This window comes from Megascapheus bottae, chromosome 1 (assembly GCF_031878675.1).
Source record: "Megascapheus bottae isolate mThoBot1 chromosome 1, mThoBot2.hap1, whole genome shotgun sequence".
NCBI lineage: Eukaryota > Metazoa > Chordata > Mammalia > Rodentia > Geomyidae > Megascapheus > Megascapheus bottae.
Genome location: NC_143509.1, coordinates 14,425,806 through 14,442,637, shown reverse-complemented (window position 1 = coordinate 14,442,637; position 16,832 = coordinate 14,425,806). Strand labels below are relative to the sequence as shown.

General features: G+C 43.7%; 1 protein-coding gene across 9 annotated transcripts in view; it reads right to left on the bottom strand.

Moving 5' to 3' along the window:
• Positions 1–16,832, bottom strand: part of Mbnl1 (muscleblind like splicing regulator 1) — a 164,877-nt gene that overhangs the window by 76,709 nt on the left and 71,336 nt on the right. The window contains exon 1 of one of the 9 annotated variants that reach the window (XM_090337855.1): positions 4,999–5,088. The exons of the other annotated variants lie outside the window; for them this stretch is intronic. The gene's annotated coding sequence lies outside the window, so the exon portion shown is untranslated. Of the gene's footprint in view, positions 1–4,998; positions 5,089–16,832 lie in introns of those variants that run through there. 9 annotated transcript variants of the gene reach the window in all.

The window sequence follows — 16,832 nt, the reverse complement described above, 5'->3', positions numbered from 1 at the left end:
AGGGAGACCAGCACTGATGCAGCAAGTACTTTACTGAATTCGCACAGCTGAAGTCTGGTACCCGCCGTTAGGCATTCCATGCAAACCTAGACCTCAACCCGAGGCAGACACTTATCTCCTCAGACCATAGCCTCACCTGCCAGTATGGGGTCTCTTTCAAAGAATATTTACAGACAACTGACAATGCCAACATCTGCTTACCCAGCATTTCGCACTTTCCCATGTCATTTACTTAGGTAGCTAAGACAGAGAGGTTTGTTCTCTTCTCTCCAATGACATGACCATTCCGGTCCATATCAGGGTCAGTTCTGATCTCTGACATCTTTTCTCTCTTCATCCACTGCCCTACATGACATTGCCCCTGTCCAAAGCTATGACATTAAGTTGCTCTGAGCGAGGAAGAGTACAAGGTTTGGGGGACAAAGGGTCATCTAACACTAAGACCCCACCCTTCTCACTAACCATGTCTTTCGATTTTGTGAACTTATCCATATTTAAGGGCTACTTATATTTCTACTAACTCTTCACAAAGTCTAGCCATTAAATGGCTCCTTAATTGTGCTAGCATCATTTAATGCTCAGGATATGCAAGTCAAAACCTTCTTATTTAATTTTACTAATAAATGTACTGCTGAAGAACCACAAAGAGAGTAAGTTGTCTAACATCATACAACAGTTAGCAGTGTAGCCAGAATTCCAATTTCTACTTTGAAATGTTTCCCCAAGCCACTGGAACTCCACTTGACTTCTGCTCTGCACTGTGAAGTCCTGAGGTACTCGTCAGAAAATGTATAGTTAGCTGCCAGGGAGAATGATAGTCTAGAAAAAGAAGTAGTTTTGCTTTGAGGTTGAAGCTCTTTATGGAAAGGACAGGAAGAGAGGAGAGAGGGAAGAGGGAAGAAAGATGCTCTAGTATTATTTGGTTTCCACTCAATTTGGGGTCTGAATTCTGACTCAATCACTTGCGGTGTGACCTTGGGGAAATTACATAATAACATCAACAATTTATTGGATATTTTCTATATGCGAGACAGGCTGCTAAGTGCTTGGCACACACTGTCTTATTAAATTAAATCTTCACAAGGAGCTAGCGTTATTACATTATTCATATTTTAGCGAGGGTAGAGTACAAAGTAGACTTCCCAAAGTCAAATAGCTGCCCAGTGACCAACTTAAAACCAGCCATCGCTGAAGGAGGCCATGGCAGGCCAAGGACAGACTCCTGAGCAACACTTCCTGGGGTTAAATGCACAGGTCCCATTGGAACACAACGAGCAAGCGGGTTATCCAGCTCCTCTTGCCGTAGTGTTCCTCCTTTGTCATACTGAAATAATCATTCTAACTTTCCCAAGTGATTCTGTGAAGAATAAATAAGACTGTGCCTGTAAGGGGCTAGAAGTAGAAATAACCAATAAACTACTAAAAATCAGTTAAGGAGATCTTAATCTTATATAACTGATTCACATTTTATGGTTCCACATAAAAATAAGTGACAGGGCCAGGAGTGTGGCCTAGAGGAACAGTGCTTGTATAGCATGTATGAAGCCCTGGGTTCTATTCCTCAGTACTGCATACACAGAAAAAGCCAGAAGTGGTGCTGTGGCAAATTTTGAAAAAACTTAAACACAGTGCTCAGGCCCTGAGTTCAAGCCTCCGGACTGGCAAAAAAAAAAAAAAAAAAGTGACCAACAGAAATGTCTGTTTTCAAACAGCAAAATTCTAAAACTATAAAATGTCAGTATCTGGCCTCATTTCTGCATCTGTCTTTTCTCTGAGTTGCTCAAATTGAGCACAGATTTGATCTTTTCTTTCTTTACTACATGAATATGTCTACTGAATTTGGATGTCTATAGTGAATACTATAAATGTTCTGTATATGCATAGCTCTCAAAACCTCCTAGGACTGCACTGGACAATAGAGAGAAAATAGTGGGGATGGAGAATGAGTTTCATTAGTTGAATGGCACTGAAATTGTCTTCTGGATGCAGTGCTACATCTGGGGCCTTATTTTGAGAGCTAACAGTTGTGAGATTCACAGTGAGGACCTGTGAGGTACAAGTACATAAATTACTATACTATTTTCACACTTTCTTTTAAAGGAAGAAATCAGGGTTTGCAGTCTTATGTTAAATGGATGTCTCATCTCCAAGGACTATAGGAAGGAGTTCTGACAGAGTCCTAGACAGGAAAATACATTCAAGGCAAACAATAACAAGGTGAAGTCCTAGCTTCAGAGTGTGCCTCTCATTATTGCTTTGAAATATGATGTAAAAATCAATGTCAATAAATTTTTTAAAAAATATTGTCAGGGCCGGGAGTTTGGCCTGATGGTAGAGTGTTTGCCTAGCATAGATTCAATTCCTTGGTACCACATACACTGAAAAAAGCCAGAAATGGTGTTGTGGCTTAAGGGGTAAGGTATAGTAGCCTTGGGCTGAAGGGCTCAAGAACAGCACCCAGGCCCAGAGTTCAAGTCCCACAACTGACAAAAAAAGTGTGTATATATACACACATCTATACACATACACACACATACACACACACACACAGCTCATAAATGTGAAAAATAAGAGCATTAATATTTCACTTTTCTGTTTTTACATATGAAAACAATTATCCATTTTAACCCACTAAGAGGCTTCAAAACATTCCATTTCTTTATTTTTTGAGGTCTACAGGGAATAAAATTTAAATATTTCCATACATAAATACTTTTTGAGTATCCCTATTTTATCCAATAAGCCTTCTATAACTTTTGGTGTCCTTTCAGACCACCACAGGCCTCCAGGAAAGCAGTGTGAGTACAAGCCTGGACGGACAGAGCAGAGACATCTGGAGGTCGGGGACATAGATTGGCTTTGGCCATCTAGCACTGGTTGCTTTGGGTAGGTGGGATCTCCTGGCTGTCTGTCCAGGGAAGATGGTGCCAGGACCCTGGCTTCTGCAGCTGAGCGAGCTGATTAGCTGTCACAGGTCTAAGAAACAGCTGGTTTGCAACACAGGTACACACACACACACATGCACACGGGCGTGCATGTGTGTGTATGTACATCTGGAACCTTAGCTGGTACTTGGATATATTACTAGGAAACGCCTGTGAGGTTGCTGATGGTCTCCAAACACGCAGTAGACCCCATCAGTGTGGTTATGTCTCACCATGCACTCATGAGGAATAAAAAACATTCAACATTCCAATGTTTCCAAGAGAAATGTGTACATCTTCCTATATTTGAACCTTGAACTTAAGACAGGTGTGAGGGCTCATGCCTGTAATCGTAGCTAGTCAGGAGGCTGAGATCTGAAGACTAGAGATCAAAGCCATTCCAGGCAAGTTAAGTCCAAAAGACCCATCAAAAAGCAAAAAGTTAAGCTGTGGCGCACATGGCAGAGCAGTAACTAGCCTTGCACAGAAAATGCTCAGGGATAGGGTTTGGGCCCTGAATTCAAGTCCCAGCATTGGCACCAAAAATAAAAGGATAGCTAGCACACTAGCTAGATAGATAATAGATAGATAAATCGATTGATTGATAAATAGATAGATAGATAGATAGATAGATAGACAGCAGACAGAAAAAAGGAGCATCCTATAAAAGTACTATCAAATACAGATCTTTTTTCATTTAGCATAGCTATTAATAAACATTTTCTATATAGAAATAAAAAAAGAACATCCTATAAAAGTACCATCAAATACAGATCTTTTTCTTTTAGCATAGCTATCATAAACAATTTCTATATTAGGATGTTGTTGTTGTTATTTTTTTTTTTGTCAATCATGGGGCTTATACTCTGGGCCTGGGCACTGTCCCTGAGCGCTTCAGTTCAAGGCTAGTGCTGTACCATGTTGAGCCATAGTGTCACTTGTAGTTTTCTGGTGGTTAATTGGAAACGAGTTTCATAGACTTTCAGGCCCAGGCTGGCTTTGAACTGCAATCCTCAGATCTCAGCCTCCTGAGTAGCGAGGATGAGAGGCATGAGCCACTGGCAACCACTTTAGGATGCATTTTGGAATATGGAAATTAAAAGGGTCCAGTGTGACACGAGGCTAAGAGATTTCAGCTATCAGGAACAAATTAAAAGATTAATTTTATAATGAAAACAAAGAGAGAAGGAAAACTGGAGTTGATCATGAGGCTGGTGGCCTTCTACTGGAAACTGGGTTGTAATATCATTTCATAGGTCAGTGTGGGAGACTAGAGTCAGGAGGGCAGTGACAAGCTCCCTGCCAGTGATGGGGTACAGCCTGAGCTGACCGGGATTTTCCTGGATGCTCCAGGACAAGGTACTTTGCCCAGCTCCCCACATATCAAACCCCAATGCAGACCCTTCCACAGGACCGTCACACCTGCAGAGAAACATTTCCCCAGAAGGAGAGCCGAATGTCTGTCTCATACAAAGCCAGAGAACAGAACCACAAAAGAAGAGATAACTGTGTGATTAGAATGCCAGGCAGTAGCTCTGGCAATTCCAAGATCTGAGCTGTTCTCTCAATTTCTTTCGCATTAATTATGTGTTAAGGAATATGTTATAAGACTCTGAGGACCACTGAACCTTTCCATTCTAAAACTAGTCATTAAAGGTCTGTTGAAACTTAAAAGAAAAAAAGAATCTGAGGTACAAACTATAGGTACTTGGCTAAAAATACTATTTTATTTTTAATCACTGAAATTCTAAACAAGAATCCTCATACAAGATATACAACAAAGTCTGTGACAGAAAAACCATAGATCTCTACATCATAGATTCCATAAATGGAATAAAAAATAGAAAAAAATGGCTTTAATGCTGAATTGCATGTAAACAGAATAGAAACATAAACACACAAAATTCCTAGAAGAACGTTTTCAACCAAGCAGGCCCTCCACCCAGGACTTGCATGTTGGCTTTAGTATCAGTCACAGGAGTCCCTCAAGGTCAGGACTAACACCCACTGACATTACAGCCAGGCCACAAGTTCCGCCCCACTGGAGCCGCTTCCTGGACAGGCAAGTCCTTACCTTCCGTGTGTTCTGAAGAGCTTTCCTGGTGCTTTGCAACTCCCGAGGTCTATGCCAACACCGTTCTCTTCCTCCCAGGGTCTCCAGGACTCAGTTCCCCACACCCAAGGCTACCACTGAGCATCCTTCAGGCATATACAGCAGGGCCACTGAGCCGCAGCCAAAGCTTGGGAAGCTCAACACTGAAGCAAGTGTGTGGGGCACCCAGATGCCCAGCTGGACTCGATGGTGAGGGCAGGGAGGGAGAGCTCTTCCCCTCCCACCTGCAGGGCTCAGAGGCAGCCATCCCCCAATGAGGTGCTATCCAGGGCAGGGCTGAGGAAATGGAGGCATGACCACGCAGCACACTGACCCTGGGAAGAGGGAAGGGCGAACGCAGAGCGGAGGCAGCGCTGGGCCGAAAGAACCACCCTAACCCGCGCCAGACACGAAGCAGCAAGGAAGAAACACAACAGAACGCACCCTGGGAGGAAGCCAAGAACACAGTGAGCAAGAGGCTGGAGATCTGGCTCTGGAAAGAAAAGGAGCATAGACTACAGCATGCCCACAGCAGTGGCCACCATCACAAAGTGACACCAGATGCGAGGTGCTGTACATCCCAGCTATAATGACAAAGAAACTCCTCGGGCGCTGAAAGGCAACGGTGCCTGGAAGGAAAAATGGAAAGGCAGAGCGGTTAACACTCCAGTGATTTTCCCAACAGAAAGACCATTAAAGTTGTTCTTAAAATACAATGCACAGAGCCGGGAGTGTGGCCTAGTGGTAGAGTGCTGGCCTAGCATGCAGGAAACCCTGGGTTTGAGTCCTCAGTACCACATACACAGGAAAAGCTGGAAGTGGTGCTGTGGCTCAGGTGGTAGAGTGTTAGCCATGAGAAAGCCCAAGGACAGTGCCCAGGCCCTGAGTTCTAGCTCCCAGGACAGGGGAAAAAAAAGTTCAATGTACAATTTATCCAACACCCCACTCTCCAGATGTGCTGGGGTGAGAGTGACTGAAGGAAGGTATGTATGGGAGAAGAAGCTGCAGAGCCAAGTGTGCAAGACACATGAGGAGGAGGAGAGCAATAGGGCCAGAGGAGTACTGGAGACAAGGTCCCCCTGCTACGATGGCCTGGGATGAACAGCACAGGTCTCCCGTTCTGCACTGCCCAAAGTCCTGCTAGCACACCCAGCACCAGGCCTCCCTTCCACAGCCTGGCTTGTTGAGCCAGCTGTGCACAGACTTGAGTGGGTGCTGCTCCACAAGTGCAGACTGGACTTCAGAGACCAAGGTGGAGCACATGAGCAATGCCAGGGCCATCCCAGACCACTGCCCAGAAACTCACACTTGCCCACAAGCAGCTATCTGCTCTGAATGTTACCTTTTTATTCTTGTCCCGGGACTCTTAACTCTTGGCCTGGCTGCTGTTCCTGAGCTTTTGGCTCAAGGCCAACACTCTGCTACTTGAGCCACAGCCCTGCTTCTAGCTTTCTGGTGGTTAACTGGAGATAAGAATATCATGGACTTTCCTGTCCAGGCTGCTCTCAGACTTCACAATCCTCCATCTTAGCCTCTCAAGTACTTAGGATTTCAGATGTGAGCCACCGGACCCTGCTGTGTGATTTTTTTTTTCCCAGTCCTGGGCTTGAGCTCAGGGCCTGAGCCCTGTCCTTGGACTTTCTCAAGGCTAGAGCTGTACCACTTGAGCCTCAGCACCATTTCAGGCTTTTTTTCTATGTATGTGATATGGAAGAACCAAACCCAGGTGTTTCTGCATGCTGGGAAAGCACTCTACCACTAGACCAAACTCCCAGCCCCTGCTGTATGATTCTTGATTTGTATTTCATTCAAGCCCAAGACAATTAGATTAGTAACCTACTTTACTTGTTGGTGTTAGATAACAAGCAAGTAATTGGTTCCAAATTTTTTTTTGGGGGGGGTTGCAACCATTTCTTTTAGAAAAGAGTGCTTGCTATATGTTTACCAAATGTATAATATTAACTACATATGAAATGAAGGAAGCTCTTTCCTGAGGAAATTTAACTTATACTTGGAAAGTCACTGAAGATTAGACATGATTAGATTGGCTTGAATATGGAAAGACAGGCCAAGTCCTAAGAAGAAACAATACCGAAACTGACAGGTATTTTTTAAATTTTTTAATGACATAATTCGACTAAATAAGAACAAATTACCACTGTTAGTATTCACTAAAATAACCCAACAATGTGTAAATAAATGTGGTGATGAGATGGCTTACTTGTTCATTTTATTATACACATTATTATTCGTTTAGTTATAAAGTAAGCCATATGGTCAGTCATTTATTAGAAATGGAAAAAGACGTGCTAACATTTTTCAATTAAAAAATGTTAATTGTGTTATATAAGGTCACATTACCTAAACCAGGTTCTCCCAAGCTGATTAAGTATCAGGAGGGGAGAGCTTCTTGAGGAAGGTGCTCCTAATTACATCCTCAGTACCCCTGGGTGCTCAATGCACAATCACTGGTGGGTGTGGCCCACTCTTCAGAGAGGACTAGGGCTGAACAAACCTGCTAGAACTGACAGTCAAGCTGACTGAGTCTCCATGAGGACCTGAGAGGTCCTCATGTGTCTCATTGCAAGCTCCAGACGGAATGGGCATCAGCTAATCACATAAGAATCCTGCTATGGAAAATAATCAAAGCCTCCACAGATACTAAGAATTCCCCTTTCTTCCAACCTTTACACAGGTAAACTCTTAACTGGTACATGTTAGCCTGTGATATCAATCAGAAGGATACATACTATATATTTATAGATACACATTTCTTTACATATTAGACTTGTTTAAAAAAAACGGTTGGAGGCAGCTAGTTTGACGCACTGGTATATAAATATGTTGGCAAGATGACTCTGTGCAACTCTAACAAGCATGAGCTGTGCTCACTGCTTACACATCTGTCTGGAGTGAAAACAGTATTCCCAATCAAGTGCTGTACTTAGAACATAACTTAAAATCTCTTTGATCTACTAGGGTGATAAAAAGTTCATTTAGAAATGGAGAAGCACTTCCATTATGCTAGAAAGCCATTGTTTTTTAAATCACTGTGCATCAGCTAAAAAGTAAAATGTGGGAGTTTCTTAGGGACTGGGGAAGTGCCCAAAATGCTGTCATTCAAGAGTCAGTGACACCAGATACACTTGTAGTCCCAGCCACTGATGAAAAAGCCACAGTATTTCTCCAGGTTCCTGGTCTTCTGTGGGTGCCCTCTGACCCTGAAGATGGAAGTTATGCCCCAGCCACACTACAGTTAGAAGCCTCCAAGCCTCCACAAGCCCACAAGCCTTCCCACTTGCCCACAGCCTCCACGAGCCCACTCCAGGCGCTGTCTTCGGTACCATCAGCTTGCTGCTTCTCCCTCGGTGGCTGAAGGGTACAGAGGGCTCCCTGGACATGGCTCGGCAGCCCCAGGAGGGGAGGTCTGGCATGGCCCCTTTCCCCCTCTGCATCAGCAGTGGCAAAGCTGGAGCAGGTGTACGGACCCACTCTGAAGGCTGCAGGGTGAAACAGCCCTGCCCTGCTGCACCCAGACTTTCCTGTGCCTCCACTTTTCCCCAAGTGACAAGACAGGTGTCTTCCTATGACCATACTTCATGCCTGTTCCCTAAGCAAGGTGTTACTACAAAATTCAAATACTCCAGTCCTATGGAGAAGCTTGGCCTCAAGAGTTTATTGTGGCTGGAGTGGTGGCTCAAACCCCATCCTAACTACTCAGGAGGGTTGAAGCTGGAGGCTGCTCGGGGTAAAACGTTGGCAAAACATCACTACAGCAGATAAAAAGCTAGCCACAGTGGCACACACCTGTCATCTCAGCCCATGTAGGGGAATCACAGTCGGGTTTAGCTCAGGCATAAACCCAAGGCCCTATTCCAAAAACCTGCTAAAGCAAAAAGGGTTGAAGGCACAGTTTACGGGGAAGAAAACCTGCCTGGCATATGTGGGGTCCTATGTTCAAATTCCAGTATTCTCTCTTTTACACACACACACACACACACACACACACACACACACACACACGCACACGCACATTTATTGTAGGGAAGTCTTATTTCACTCTTCAATCTTTCTTCCATCCTCAATGAGCAGGGGCACTACCTGAAAGTTCCTGCTAATGATGAGAGGATGCTGTCATATAAAATGCTGGTCACAGTGCCATTCTGACACTTTGTTCAGACTAGTCTACCTGCTGTTCCGGCATAGAACCACTCCATTTTCAAATGCTCATATTTTCCTAATCTTTCACAGCACTCCAGATCGATGGGGAAATATCAGCACTTCAGATCTTCAGAGAATGAACAATGGCTTCTTTCCTTCATATTTCATTTCCATGTTGACATTAATGATCAGTTCCTTCTCTTGTCACTGGCATTCAGATTAACAAGTAAACCAGAACAGGAAAACAGAGCTAAACAGGCAACATCATAAAACAGTCACCTGACTGACCATCCAGTCCAAACTCCTGACATCAAAATCACCTAAAGGGGTTTTGGTTTTTGGTGTTATTTTTTTCCTCATGGTTCTGGAATGTGAACATGGAGACTTCATGCTTGCTAGGCAGGCTTGCTTGCATGGCTGGTATTCTACAACTAGAATCATGTCTTCAGCACCTGCTTTTTGCTGGTTATTTTACAGATGGAATCTTGTGACTTTTCTGGATCTCAGTAACTTGAATAACTAGGATTACAGGTACAGTCCACTGGTACCCAACTAGTGAGTTTGAATTGTGACCATGACTGTGTCATCCCATACTCCTCTTCACCGTGTGTGTTCACAGCCCCACCCTGAAGATCTGACACTAATCCCGCCCCCTCTCGGAAATGGGGAAACTGAGGCTGCTTTGGGACTGGTAACTTCCTTAAAGTTGCAGACACATGGAGACCAAGCTGAGCAGTCCAGAGTTGGCGCTCTATAAACTATCTGAGTAAAACTACAACATTAATTCTGTCTTTTGTATGTGTAGGTAATGACAGTCTACACACTGCTTTTGTCTATGCTTATGAAGATGGCATGATAGTTAACATGTCAAGTACTTACTATGTACTCTCAGGTAAATATACCACCTTATTTAAGACTTACAACAGCCACATGAAGCAGAAAAATCTCCCCTCTGATAGAAAATAACTAATGCATATGAGGCAGAATGCCAGGCAGACTGTGGAAGTTCATACAAAAAAAAAAAGTCAGGAAAACTCAGGCCGAGGGCATTGGTATCTCAGGGCTTGAATTCAGGCCTGGTGCTTGTCTGGTGGGCACTCCACCACCCCACTAGCTGCTGGAGGTAGGCCCACCACAGGGGGCAAGGTTATTCCTGGCAGGAGGAAGACTAGCACCTCATGCTTCTTTGCAGAACCTTAAGATATACAAAGCAGCACATAAGCTTCAGTGCTTACTTTCTGCAGGCAGAAACAGTCACTGTCTGAGGGGCTCCCAAGTGGAAGAAGGTTGAGACAAATTCAGCTCCGGTACTGTCCCAGGTGTGGCTTTTCAGAGGCATCAGGAGCAGCAGCACTTAGGCATGCCCTGCCCTAGGAGGTAGGGGTCTCACCCCATGGGGGGTGATTAATACTACCCCTGCTCTCAAGCATGTTGTCTTGTCTTGACAAATAAATCTAACGACACCATTGGCTGGGATAAGCATGCCTTCAGAGTCAGCACCACACATCCTGAGGTTACCTCCAGGACAGGTCACTGGCTACTCAGCACTGCCATGGGTCCTGACTGGGCTGTTTGAAGACAAAGCCATCAGCATTGCCAGTCAAGATGCCATAACCCAAGGAGGGTGCAACTTACAGAAACCTGGCAGTTTCCTTCCTTTGGCAGCAAGGCTTTATAGCCTCTTCGGACTAATTTTGGCTACCTTCAGCCTTTCTGGCCTAATTCACACATGCCCACAGAAACGTCAGGAGGAATATGCTGTATGATAAGAGACCTGTCCTCCTCTGCTGCTCAGCAGAGGCTGGAACCTGGTGTGCACCTTGGAAAGGGCCTGCGGCACTCCCCACCCAAGTTTATTTGCTTTGCGTTGCATTTAAAACCAAAGGCAGGGTGATACTCAGCCCAGAGTCCTACACAGCTAGCTGCCTTCTTCCTGCTCTGCCACACCCATGGGAACTGAGTTTACTCTTGGACTTTGAACAGACTGAAATAAGTTGTAGTCTACAATCTGACACTGAATTTACATAAAAACTGTTCTAACATGATAAATAAAAAAGTGCATACTGGTATCTTTTATGTATGTGAAGAAAACCAAGTTTTTAACTCCATAGTCTTTCTCACAAGATCATATTCCCTGTCATCCAGAGACAGCCAGACACAGACAGTTGCCCAGAGACACACAGACAGACAGACAGACTCATCCAGAGACATACCAACACAGACAGTTGTCCATAGACATTCAGACAGAAAGACAGTCGTCCAGAGACACAGACACAGACATACAGACAGTTGTCTAGAAACACAGACACAGATGACACAGTTGTCCAGAGACACACAGACACACAGTTATTCAGAAACACACAGATACAGATTTAGATTCTAAATACATACATACATACATACATACACACACAGAAAGACAATCATCCAGAGACACAGTTACTCAGAGACAGAGTCATCCAGAGACACACAGTCACAGACAGACAGATTCCAACATCTTAGCTCAACCACTGCAGTGAGTTATTTGTTGTTCATGCTAACAAGAGAACAATTAGTAAAAACTAAATATAAGTTTCCCATTTTCCCCACTGCTCATTTTAAAACATCGGTAAGAATAATACTTGCAGGTAAGGTGGCAGCGGATTTGTATACATCAGTGGAATGTTCCCTTGAACACGGATTTATCTGAAAATTAATCTGTGAACGAACAAAACTTAGGCCACCCTTGATGACCCTGGGAGGCTGCATGCAGCAAGCTTTCCCAGCAGATAACAAGCCTATCTAGCATTTTTAACCCCCAGTGTCTAAGGACCAAAGTGACCGAAAGTGAAAACATCTCCCTGCATCACAAAGTTCTGATTCATTCTGATCTCACAATTTCTAGCTTTAAATAAATCTGGCTGAAGAAAATGCCCAACTGATTGGGTGTTTCCAATGGCGGAAAGGGAAGGCCTTCCAGTGGCTGAGATACCTTTGTCTCCTGCAGTTTGGAAAATAAACATTTCCTCTTCAGTTATGCTTGGCCAGGCAGGGGCAGAGTGAGCAGCAGGGAGGAGAGAGACAAGTATTTTAAGAGCAGCCTTTTGTGTTTGCATTGTGTAGTTATTTTGCGTAGGAATTAGAATGTACCTCTGCAATTTTATGCGCAGGGGCATAAATGCTAATGAGCACATTGCAATTTAGAATAAACTCAGGGGGAAGGCCCACCGCAGAGTGTGTTTCCCTAGATTCCATGACCAGGAGAGAAATGCCACATGCCTTTAAGGCACAGAAAATCGGGGCCTCTAAAATAGATGGGTTCGATATTTTTATTTCAATATGCAGAAGTCATTTTCTGCCTTTTAATGAAAACACTACTATTTCCCCTCATGAAACAGGTTTTATCTGGGAGATATAATCTTAAAAGTTACCTACTTTGTTTTAAATGCATTTTATATGGTGTTCTGTGCTGGGGCTATTGAAAAGTAGCTAAGGTAAGAATTGTATGCCTTTTATAAGGCCTACCCACATGACCTTTCCTGCTCCCCAGGCATTATGTTACAAACTTACCATCCAGCCTGGCATCCACAGCTGGGAGGTGAAAGGGAGGTGAAAGACACAATCTCACTGCCTCTCTCTCTCTCTCTCTCTCTCTCTCTCTCTCTCTCTCTCTCTCTCTCTCTCTCTCTCTCTCTCTCTCTCTCTCTCTCTCTCTCTGTGTGTGTGTGTGTCCACGCACATGCATATGAATACACACAATCCATGCCAGATATCTGGTGTGTGTGCATGTACATGCATGAACATGTGTGTACTACATGTGAAAATGCACACACGTCTCCAACAACATTCAGCACACGGCTTGAGGCCAGTTTGTGACTCTCCCTTCTAGGAGAGAACACTGGCTGTGCCTGGACAAGATCAATTTTGTGAGTGTCCTGGAGAGGAGAGAGGACGGGCCTCGGCACCACAGCTCATGACTATGACCCCTGCTCTGCAGGAGACAGGTCCAGAAGATCAATGTCCAAAGCTGGCCCAGGCTAAAAATGTCTGAGAGACTTCACCTCCAAAAATAGCCAGCTATGGCTCACGGGGCAGAATGCCAGCCAAGCATGAGGTCCTGGGTTCAAAGCCCAGGATGGTCGAAAAAAGAAGACAATGAGTCATCAACACACATGTACACACCACACACATGTGCACCCAGCAATGCCAAAACTCACACATACACACACAACATGCACACGTGCATGTATTATACACACTATATGCACAGGCACACACACACACCACACAAATGTGTACAAAAAAGTACATATACACATAAAATACACAGCACACACATAGCACATTTCACGGGTAAGGATTCCCAAGTCTTTTTAAGTGATATATAGACTTAGAATTTGTATTTATTTTCCTTTCTGTTTCAGTTTCCAGCAGCATTGGGTTTGAATTTGGAGTGCTGTACTCGTTAGGGAAGGGGCTCTATCACACAGGAGCCATTCCCTCGGCTCTCATGGCTTTAGTTATTTTTAGGATTGACCTCACATTTTTGCCTAGGGCTGGCCTCTGATCAGGGTCCTTCAACTTCCTACCTCCCAAGAAGATGGAGGAAAAAGGCAAAATTCCACCACACCCTGACAACAAAAAATTCCCATTTCTTTCTACTTCTAAGAATTTACAGAAGTAGAGACTGCTCCGGCCTATTTAGTTGTCAGATAAATAAATGTACCGTATAGGTACAAATTATTTTCACACCAAAAGGCATTCATTTCCAAGACAATAACAGAGGTTCCGCTTGTCTTGGAAGAGTTTATTTTCTTTCCTCCCATTTGGCATCTAAGTTCAACCAAACCAGCCTCCCAGTCAATTGAACATCACTCTTGTACTCCACAGACTTTCTTAATTCCAAAGAGAAAATTCTCTCACCTGTTCTGTTTAGGAACAAACTCAGGGTCTCATTGTGAGCCTCCTTTTGCCCTCCCTCCAGCATTTCCAGCCCCCTTCCCAGGGCGGTCTGTTCCCCTGCCCCTCCTATTCTTTTCCTTCAAGAATGACAGGGTGTCATGCTGTATTCTGCTAGCTTCCCTGGTGATTCTTCAAGGGCTGTCTAGTGTTTACTTTTCACCAGCTCTTTTCAGAACTTTACTATCCTCTCCTTGGTGCTAGCTCTCCATTTTCTGCAGATTAGTAGAGTCAATATTTATGCAAGCAAACTTTGCTATCCACTTTTGTGCGATTCAGATGAAGCCATTTCATCAAGTCAAAATGCAAGTGCCCTTTCAACGGAGAAATAAAAACCCGTTTGTTGATTATGGGAGTTAACTTCAGTCTAACCCTGAGAGTTACAGAGGACTCAGCTTTTTCTCTCTTTATTTCCCCATAAGGCACTCAAGCAAAGCAAACAGAATACCACTCCTTTTAAAGCTCTTTCTTCCCAGCATTTCTCTGTAACGTAATAAAACATGTTAGCTTAGGTTTAAAAGCACAGTCTAAGGCTTTCTTAACTCTAATTTTCACTCATAAAACACAGCTATACAATATATATTATATATACTATATATAGTATATATAATATATATTATATCTAATTTGTTTAGTTTCTCCTGAAAACATCTAGAAAACTTTCAGAACTGTTATTTAAATATATTCTGAAAGCCACAACAAAGACTCACACGTTTAGTAAAAACATCCTGCAAATCCTAACCCAGCTTTATACAGTGCACTTTTGATGAATCTGGTGCCCACCCTTTCCTTTCACAGGAACAAGGCCCCTTGGAGAAAATGAAGGTGCATCAATCAAGACAAGAAGCCACCCACAAGCCTTTAGAAGCTGCACATTTTCTTTTTTTTTTAATTGGTAACTTCAATTAGTTGCACAAGGCATCCACTGATGTACACAACACTTCCCTTTTTTTTGTCGGTCATGGGACTTGAACTCTGGGCCTGGGGGCTGTCCCTAAGCTCTTCAGCTCAAGGCTTGCACTCTACCACTTGAGCCAGAGTGCCATATCTGGTTTTCTGGTGGTTAACTGGAGACAAGAGTCTCATGGTCTTCCATGCTGGAGCTGGCTTTGAACCGTGATCCTCAGATCTCAACCTCCTAAGTAGCTAGGGTTACAAGCCTGAGCCACGGGGCCCAGCTTACAACACTTCTTGATCATAATCTCTCCTCTGTCTCTCTCCCTCTTCTCCCTCCACCCCTCTAGGCTCTCCTTCCACAGCCCTGCCCCACCCCCTCCTTCAGAGCCACCTCACCCTCATCCAGGCTCCTTGTTCCATTTGCATATGTGCATTCTAAGTATTTTGACTATATTCACTCTCACTCCTCACTCCCTCTTATCTGGCCCCTCTCATTCATGTGTACAGAAACTACACATTTTCTATCATCCAAAAACACCTCTACAGATCCTGACAAACCACACATTCCAGGAATAATGCCATCCCTAAAATTTCTTCTTCACTTCCAGAAAAAACAAGTTCGAAAGTTTTCTTATTGTTTTCTTTTTGGTTGGGGGAATTTCCATTATTCTCTTACAATTCAAAATATATTAATTAATAAGAATTTCCCTTCCTGTTATGTCCAAAGCTGTTTATTTTTCTCTGGGTCAGCAGGTACAAGTTACCTTTCAAATCAGTCGTAGTTGTAGACTACCTGGCCAGGGATGCTGGTGTCAGCTCGAAGTAGGTTTAATTCCAACATACAACACTGGATGCCAGTTAATGAAAGGAAGCAAAACCAGATTCACATGCATACTCATCTTTCAAAAAAAAATCACATTACACATGGATGTACTCTCTGAAAGGGGCAGGCCCATTTCCACAACCGGCCTGGTGCTCCTGTACCCACACAGCTGGCAGCTGCTCCCCAGACAGAAGCCTCTGTGGAGGGGAAGGGCCCATGTACACACCACATAGACTGAGTAGACAAAGGCTTATCCACAGTAAACCAAAGGTAAACAAGCCAACTTCCTGCATCTACAGAAGAAATGTTATCAAATTACAACTTTCACCAGGATGCTCTGAGTATCTGTTTATTTAGATAATACATGCTAATAGCCGAATTTTGAGAAATCAAAGAGCGTGCATTTCTCTACTTTCCTGACATAAAATGTATTAGTTGCCAAAGGGTTCTAAAGGAAAAGCTCCTCCTAGGAGAATTTGTTAGAAAATCTAGTTGAAATGGAATGATTAAAAGTTATCATTTTCAAAAGCTAAAGGGTGTGTAATGACCACCAAGGACACCAGGGTCAGAATTCCCTCCAGAGAGAGTGGCACACTGCCTACACAGCCAATCAGGACACATTCCCAGCAAGGGTCTGTTAACAACTACAGAGGGAATGCAAGTCTAGTCTATACAGAAAATAAGAGTAATGGAAAAAAACAAACAAAATAAACCAGCCTCACAAAAGCAATCAGTTGTACTTAAAAATTCAGAAAAATAATCTGAAATTTTGAAATAAAGGAAACAGAAACACAAACCATTAGGAGAGCACCTTCAGATGCAACCTATCCAACAGAACAAGCAAGCTGAGCTGTGGACCTGAGGGCACAACTAGAATACAGACACTGTCACCTCCACAGACATGCAACGGAGGGGATTACCTAACAGAACACGAGTCACCACCACAACCGAGTTAACGTTAAACCAACTATTCATCTGTCGGAGAAACCACTGAAGA